This window comes from Somniosus microcephalus, chromosome 19, assembly GCF_052327205.1.
Source record: "Somniosus microcephalus isolate GS21.2 chromosome 19, FLI_Smic_1.0, whole genome shotgun sequence".
NCBI classification, from domain to species: Eukaryota; Metazoa; Chordata; class Chondrichthyes; order Squaliformes; family Somniosidae; genus Somniosus; species Somniosus microcephalus.
In genome coordinates this window covers 74,047,768-74,056,928 of record NC_141005.1, presented here as the reverse complement: position 1 = coordinate 74,056,928, position 9,161 = coordinate 74,047,768, and positions in this window count along the sequence as shown.

The following is a 9,161-nucleotide window of genomic DNA, read 5'->3' as shown; positions in this document are numbered from 1 at the left end:
GGGGGTGGAGGTGTTACCCCATTGTGTATTCTCTCGCCTCCCCTTGAAGACGCCGACTCCTCGCGTTCTACCAGTGTCGGGCACCCCCGGTACCTCGCTCATCATCTCGCTGTGCCAGCGGCCAGCCAGGATTGGCACCTGCCTTCAACAGCTGCTCTCCAGCCAGGGGTAATGGTCAAGGCAGCAGGCATCCTGGCTCCATGGTCCCTTCCTTTCCCCCAGGAGTGCTGAGGTCAATTGTAACAGGCCCCCCATCACCCGCCCTGCCTGAGCTCAGCTCATTTGGCACAGGCTGGCGTTCGAACAATCTGGTCTGTACGGCTCGCCCACTCACTGAGTAAATGCTTGGAGCCTCCATGGAAGGAGCACGGCCAACCCCAGGCAGGGAGAGTGCGTCACTCGCAGAGCCAACCGGCCATGTTATTCTGATGAGGGCAGTGGTTCATTTGCATATGTTAATGAGAATTTTGGGGAGTTTAATGTACTTGGAAAAAATTATTTCAAGCTACCCATCACCCGCCCCCCACCCCCCTTCGTAAACCACACCAGACTAGACAGTCCCAGGTTAAGAGTCCAAGGGGGAAAAACTGGGGTATCGTCCATTTTGGGGCACTAATATCGGCCGGGCGCAAAGTTTAGCGCCCGGTGCTAATTATCGCCTCCGACTGCAAAATTCGCCTCTATCGCCCCTGGAGTTGATTGGAGCGCTAAATCAGGCGCTACACACCTCTCTTAAGGCGCAATCGTCAGGGAGCGAGGCGCTACCTCAGAACGCTACCGAAGTCCGTTACCATGGAAGCCAGACAGACTGGTGCCGTCCAGTTCTTAAAGGGGAGGGTCAATCTTGCTGGTCAGCCACACCCTGCTCATTGCAGCCTTCAATCTCAGCCTGGAGAGACTAAAGCAATTGCGTTGGAAGCACTAATGGATAGGCCCAGGGAAAGAGCTCGGCGCTTAGGAACCTCAAAAGTGGTGCTGAGGGCCAAAACTCCGTAGGACAGTGTTAAATCTCTCCAGACGTCTCTCTCCCTCTCAACCTGTGTGCACCAAAGATTTTGCCAACAAGAAAAGGCAAGAAGCGCCCGCCTTTAAATAGCGCTCCCCCAGCCCCTTCCCGACTTGAAAACGTTCCCCTCTACCTGTCGTTCCTATCAACAGGTGCTAAGGCAGGGGGCGCGATTCAATTTCCAGTCCGGGACACTACCGGGGCGTTGCACGCTTGCATGAAGTCACGATCTGCGGGCGCAGGCGATTGTGGCGGTAGTGTTTAGCGCCGCCTCAAAACGACAGGTCAATTTTGCGAGCGGCGCTAAAATCGCCGCACTCGGGTGCTAAGTTGCTAGCGCCCCCCGGAGGCGCTAACGGGAGGCTCTAACCAACTGAATTTCCCCCCCCCCCGCCAAGACTGGACTGAATTACCTGACCACAACTGAGACAACAGTGATGCAATTGGCCTGGGTGCTCCTGGGCTAAAGAGGGAATAATCCAGCCCGGGTTCTTGCTCCCGGTCACTATCCAGTCACCTCCTTACTGGAACGTGGACATGGGCAGAAATTGGGCGAGAGTAAGATCTGATTGGGCTGTGGTGCTTCCCCCCACGTGTGAATAGCCCAGCTACAAGGGCGAGGTGCTGACCATACCCATGAGCCAGCTGTTTCAGGAGGGGAGGGAGGGGAGGCCCACTGAGTCAACCTTCCAGGGATCTTGATGTTCGTTGAAAGCAAAGAGAGACAGTGGTTGGTGGGAATGGGGTCGTCACCTCGCGAGTGCCATCGTGAACACAACTGGGAAGCTTAGGTGTAAAGCCCATTTAAAACCTCCAGAGACTGGGCTGTGTACAACCTTCTAGGCTGTTAAGTCTTCCGGAGGGGCTGCAGGCACAATGGTGCCCAATACCAGAACCATGGTGGAGTGGCGGAAGATCCCGGTATCCTCATTATACAGCAGTGCCCTCCCACTTCCCTGCACCCTGTCAAGGTGCACAGCTCCCACTGACAGTCAGCCACTAGGCCTCTCGAGTCTGCTCCAATGGCTGGCTGGATGTCCCATCGGCCCCCGGCCCGTTAATTGCCCAGTGATTGGACAGTTTAGATATTGCAGAACCCCTCCCCCTTCGTGAAGACCTGGAGACTGACGCCAGTCAAAGTGGGGGTGGGAATGGTGAACTGTTACATGGTGTTGTGTATATACAGGAAATTATTTAATCTTTATTTGTATATTTTATGGGCAATGTTGTTTATAGCTCACCGCAGAGTACAAGGAGAGAGTCTGCTGTTACACAAACTTTACAACGGAATAAAGCTTTTTCCTACTGCACAGCATCTGTGTCTGTCTGCGGTCTGTGCATCTATGGGTGTCTGTCTGTGTGTGTTTGGTCTGGGCCTGTCTGTCTGGTCTGGGCTTGTCTGTCTGTCTGTCTGTGTCTGGGCCTGTGTGTGCATGTGTGTCTGGGCTGGGCCTTTGTGTCTCTGTGTGCCTGGTCTGGGCCTGTCTGTGTGTGTGTCTGGGCCTGTCTGTGTCTGTCTATGTGTCTGGTCTGGGCCTGTGTGTCTGGACTGGGCCTGTGTGTGTCTGGACTGGGCCTGTGTGTCTGGTCTGGGCCTATGTGTCTGTCTGTGTGCCTGTACTGGGCCTGTGTGTCTCTGTGTGTCTGGACTGGGCCTGTGTGTCTGTATGTGTCTGGTCTGGGCCTATGTGTCTGTCTGTGTGTCTGGTCTGGGCCTGTGTGTCTCTGAGTGTCTGGTCTGGGCCTATGTGTCTGGTCTGGGCCTGTGTGTCTGGACTGGGCCTGTGTGTGTCTGGACTGGGCCTGTGTGTCTGTGTGTGTCTGGTCTGGGCCTATGTGTCTGTCTGTGTGCCTGTACTGGGCCTGTGTGTCTCTGTGTGTCTGGACTGGGCCTGTGTGTCTGTATGTGTCTGGTCTGGGCCTATGTGTCTGTCTGTGTGTCTGGTCTGGGCCTGTGTGTCTCTGAGTGTCTGGTCTGGGCCTATGTGTCTTGTCTGGGCCTGTGTGTCACTGTGTCTGGTCTGGGCCTGTGTGTCACTGTGTCTGGTCTGCGTCTGTGTGTCTGGGCTGGGCCTAACCTAGCCCGCCCGCTGTGATCTGATGGGATGGGTTTGTCTGCCCGATTTTATTCTCCATTGGAGGTCCGAGCTTTCCGTCCGGGCCCACAAGGAAACAGCAATACATGCCTCGCCGGCCCTGGATCCGTTTCCCAATTTGGTTTGGTCCCACTCAGGCCACGGTGATGTCAATGGGACCTGATCTGCATAATTAAAGAGGGACCCACCTCGCTGAATTCAGGCGGGTGTTGGGCTGGATCCCGACACCAGCCCTGTACCCCGACACCAGTCCCTGTACCCCGACACCAGTCCCTGTACGCCGACACCAGACCCTGTACCCCGACACCAGTCCCTGTATCCCGACACCAGTCTCTGTACCCCAACACCAGTCCCTGTACCCCGACACCAGTCCCTGTACCCCGACACCATTCCCTGCACCCCGACACCAGTCCCTGTATCCCGACACCAGTCTCTGTACCCCAACACCAGTTCCTGTACCCCGACACCAGTCTCTGTACCCCGACACCAGTCTCTGTACCCCAACACCAGTCCCTGTACCCCGACACCAGTCCCTGTACCCTGACACCAGTCCCTGTACCCCGACACCAGTCCCTGTACCCCGACACCAGTCTCTGTACCCCAACACCAGTCCCTGTACCCCGACACCAGTCTCTGTACCCCGACACCAGTCCCTGTACCCCGACACCAGTCTCTGTACCCCGACACCAGTCTCTGTACCCCGACACCAGTCCCTGTACCCCGACACCAGTCCCTGTACCCCGACACCAGTCTCTCTAACCCGACACCAGTCCCTGTACCCTGACACCAGTCCCTGTACCCCGACACCAGTCTCTGTACCCTGACACCAGTCTCTCTACCCCGACACCAGTCCCTGTACCCCAACACCAGTCCCTGTACCCCGACACCAGTCCCTGTACCCCGACACCAGTCTCTGTAAACTGACACCAGTCTCTGTACCCCGACACCAGTCTCTGTACCCCGACACCAGTCCCTGTACCCCGACACCAGTCTCTCTACCCCGACACCAGTCCCTGTACCCCGACACCAGTCCCTGTACCCCGACACCAGTCCCTGTACCCCGACACCAGTCTCTCTACCCCGACACCAGTCCCTGTACCCCGACACCAGTCCCTGTACCCCGACACCAGTCTCTCTACCCCGACACCAGTCCCTGTACCCCGACACCAGTCCCTGTACCCAGACACCAGTCCCTGTACCCCGACACCAGTCTCTCTAACCCGACACCAGTCCCTGTACCCTGACACCAGTCCCTGTACCCCGACACCAGTCTCTGTACCCAGACACCAGTCTCTGTAAACTGACACCAGTCTCTGTACCCTGACACCAGTCCCTGTACCCCGACACCAGTCCCTGTACCCCGACACCAGTCTCTGTACCCCGACACCAGTCTCTGTACCCCAACACCAGTCCCTGTACCCCGACACCAGTCCCTGTACCCCGACACCAGTCCCTGTACCCCGACACCAGTCCCTGTACCCCGACACCAGTCTCTGTACCCCGACACCAGTCCCTGTACCCCGACACCAGTCTCTGTACCCCGACACCAGTCCCTGTACCCCGACACCAGTCCCTGTACCCCGACACCAGTCTCTGTACCCCGACACCAGTCTCTGTACCCCAACACCAGTCCCTGTACCCCGACACCAGTCCCTGTACCCCGACACCAGTCTCTCTAACCCGACACCAGTCCCTGTACCCTGACACCAGTCCCTGTACCCCGACACCAGTCTCTGTACCCTGACACCAGTCTCTCTACCCCGACACCAGTCCCTGTACCCCAACACCAGTCCCTGTACCCCGACACCAGTCCCTGTACCCCGACACCAGTCTCTGTAAACTGACACCAGTCTCTGTACCCCGACACCAGTCTCTGTACCCCGACACCAGTCCCTGTACCCCGACACCAGTCTCTCTACCCCGACACCAGTCCCTGTACCCCGACACCAGTCCCTGTACCCCGACACCAGTCCCTGTACCCCGACACCAGTCTCTCTACCCCGACACCAGTCCCTGTACCCCGACACCAGTCCCTGTACCCCGACACCAGTCTCTCTACCCCGACACCAGTCCCTGTACCCCGACACCAGTCCCTGTACCCAGACACCAGTCCCTGTACCCCGACACCAGTCTCTCTAACCCGACACCAGTCCCTGTACCCTGACACCAGTCCCTGTACCCCGACACCAGTCTCTGTACCCAGACACCAGTCTCTGTAAACTGACACCAGTCTCTGTACCCTGACACCAGTCCCTGTACCCCGACACCAGTCCCTGTACCCCGACACCAGTCCCTGTACCCCGACACCAGTCTCTGTACCCCAACACCAGTCCCTGTACCCCGACACCAGTCCCTGTACCCCGACACCAGTCTCTCTAACCCGACACCAGTCCCTGTACCCTGACACCAGTCCCTGTACCCCGACACCAGTCTCTGTACCCAGACACCAGTCTCTGTAAACTGACACCAGTCTCTGTACCCCGACACCAGTCCCTGTACCCCGACACCAGTCCCTGTAAATCGACACCAGTCCCTGTACCCCGACACCAGTCCCTGTACCCCGACACCAGTCCCTGTACCCCGACACCAGTCCCTGTACCCCGACACCAGTCCCTGTACCCCGACACCAGTCCCTGTACCCCGACACCAGTCCCTGTACCCCGACACCAGTCCCTGTACCCCGACACCAGTCCCTGTACCCCGACACCAGTCCCTGTACCCCGACACCAGTCCCTGTACCCCGACACCAGTCCCTGTACCCCGACACCAGTCCCTGTAAATCGACACCAGTCCCTGTACCCCGACACCAGTCTCTGTACCCCGACACCAGTCCCTGTACCCCGACACCAGTCCCTGTACGCCGACACCAGTCCCTGTACCCCGACACCAGTCCCTGTACCCCGACACCAGTCCCTGTACCCCGACACCAGTCCCTGTACGCCGACACCAGTCCCTGTACCCCGACACCAGTCCCTGTACCCCGACACCAGTCCCTGTACCCCGACACCAGTCTCTGTACCCCGACACCAGTCCCTGTAAATCGACACCAGTCTCTGTAAACTGACACCAGTCGCTGTACCCCGACACCAGTCCCTGTACCCCGACACCAGTCCCTGTACCCCGACACCAGTCCCTGTACCCCGACACCAGTCCCTGTACCCTGACACCAGCCTCTGTACCCCGACACCAGTCCCTGTACCCCGACACCAGTCTCTGTAAACTGACACCAGTCTCTGTACCCCGACACCAGTCTCTCTACCCCGACACCAGTCCCTGTACCCCGACACCAGTCTCTGTACCCCGACACCAGTCCCTGTACCCCGACACCAGTCTCTGTACCCCGACACCAGTCCCTGTACCCCGACACCAGTCCCTGTACCCCGACACCAGTCCCTGTACCCCGACACCAGTCCCTGTACCCCGACACCAGTCCCTGTACCCCGACACCAGTCCCTGTACCCCGACACCAGTCCCTGTACCCCGACACCAGTCTCTCTACCCCGACACCAGTCCCTGTACCCCGACACCAGTCTCTGTACCCCGACACCAGTCCCTGTACCCCGACACCAGTCCCTGTACCCCGACACCAGTCCCTGTACCCCGACACCAGTCCCTGTACCCCGACACCAGTCCCTGTACCCCGACACCAGTCTCTCTACCCCGACACCAGTCCCTGTACCCCGACACCAGTCCCTGTACCCCGACACCAGTCAATGTACCCCAACACCAGTCTCTGTACCCCGACACCAACCCCTGTACCCCGACATCAGCCCCTGTACCCCGACACCAGTCCATGTACCCCAACACCAGTCTCTGTACCCCGACACCAGTCTCTGTACACCGACACCAGTCCCTGTACCCCGACACCAGTCTCTGTACGCCGACACCAGTCTCTGTACCCCGACATCAGCCCCTGTACCCCGACACCAGTCCATGTACCCCAACACCAGTCTCTGTACGCCGACACCAGTCTCTGTACCCCGACACCAGTCCCTGTACCCCGACATCAGTCCATGTACCCCAACACCAGTCTCTGTACCCCAACACCAGTCTCTGTACGCCGACACCAGTCTCTGTATCCCAACACGAGACCCTGTACCCCGACACCAGCCTCTGTACCCCGACGCCAGTCCCTGTACCCTGACACCAACCCCTGTACCCCGACATCAGTCTCTGTACCCTGACACCAACCCCTGTACCCCGACATCAGTCCATGTACCCCAACACCAGTCTCTGTACCCCGACACCAGTCCCTGTACCCTGACACCAGTCTCTGTACCCCGACACCAGTCCCTGTACCCCGACACCAGTCCCTGTACCCCGACACCAGTCCCTGTACCCCGACATCAGCCCCTGTACCCCGACACCAGTCCATGTACCCCAACACCAGTCTCTGTACCCCGACACCAGTCCCTGTACCCCGACACCAGTCTCTGTACCCCGACACCAGTCCCTGTACCCCGACACCAGTCCCTGTACCCCGACATCAGTCCATGTACCCCAACACCAGTCTCTGTACCCCGACGCCAGTCCCTGTACCCCGACACCTGTCCCTGTACCCCGACACCAACCCCTGTACCCCGACATCAGCCCCTGTACCCCGACACCAGTCCATGTACCCCAACACCAGTCTCTGTACGCCGACACCAGTCTCTGTACCCCGACACCAGTCCCTGTACCCCGGCACCAGTCTCTGTACCCTGACACCCGTCCCTGTACCCCGACACCAGTCTCTGTACCCCGACAGCAGTCTCTGTACCCCAACGCCAGTCCCTGTACCCCGACACTAGTCTCTGTATCCCAACACGAGACCCTCTACCCCGACACCAGCCTCTGTACCCCGACACCAGCCTCTGTACCCCGACACCAGTCTCTGTACCCCGATGCCAGTCCCTGTACCCCAACACCAGTCTCTGTACCCCGATGCCAGTCCCTGTGCCCCGACACCAGTCCCAGTACCCCGACACCAGCCTCTGTACCCTGACACCAGTCTCTGTACCCTGACACCAGCCTCTGTACCCCGACACCAGTCTCTGTACCCCGATGCCAGTCCCTGTACCCCGACACCAGTCTCTGTACCCCGATGCCAGTCCCTGTACCCCGACACCAGTCCCTGTACCCCGACACCAGCCTCTGTACCCCGACTCCAGCCTTGGCAGGAGCCGCTGGCCCACCCTGGATTTTATAAGTGACTTCATCCCCAGAACTAGGGGAGGGTCTCGGGCGAGGAAGGGGGGAGGTCCATGCAGCAGAGGTCCATGCAACATCCATTGTTACTCCCGCTGGGGTTAATTTTCGTTGCGTGTTCCTCAGAGTTCCAGTCCTAATTCTGCAGTAACTCGGCGTGTTGCCAATAATGGAGTGGACACTAACCAGCTCCTGAAATTGATCGAGGAGCACTCAGCTTCAGTGCACTTTAAAGGGATTTAATTTTTGCCTGTTAAGCTGCAATTAACTGGTAATGTGCGAATCTCCATCACAATTACAAGATTTACACACTGTGCGTTAGAAATGAGTGTAAAAGCATTAAAGGGAGCAGGACAGTGAGAGAGAGAGAGTGGGGCAGAGAGAGAGAGAGAGAGAAGGGCAGAGAGAGAGAAAGAGAGAGAAGGGCAGAGAGAGAGAGAGAGAGAGGGGCTGGGAGCGAGAGAGAGGGGCAGAGAGAGAGAGAGGGAGAGGGCAGAGAGAGAGAGAGAGAGAGGGCAGAGAGAGAGAGGGGGCAGGGAGAGAGAGCGAGAGAGAGAGAGGAGGGCAGAGAGAGAGAGAGAAAGAGAGGGGCCGGGAGTGAGAGAGAGTGGCAGAGAGAGAGAGAGGGAGAGGGCAGAGAGAGAGAGAGAGAGAGGGCAGAGAGAGAGAGAGGGAGAGAGCAGAGAGAGAGAGAGAGAGAGGGCAGAGAGAGAGAGAGAGAGAGAGGGCAGAGAGAGAGAGAGGGAGAGGGCAGAGAGAGAGAGAGAGAGAGGGCAGAGAGAGAGAGAGAGAGGGCAGAGAGAAAGAGCGAGAGAGAGAGAGAAGGGCAGAGAGAGAGAGAGAGAGAGAGAGAGAAAGAGAGGGGCCGGGAG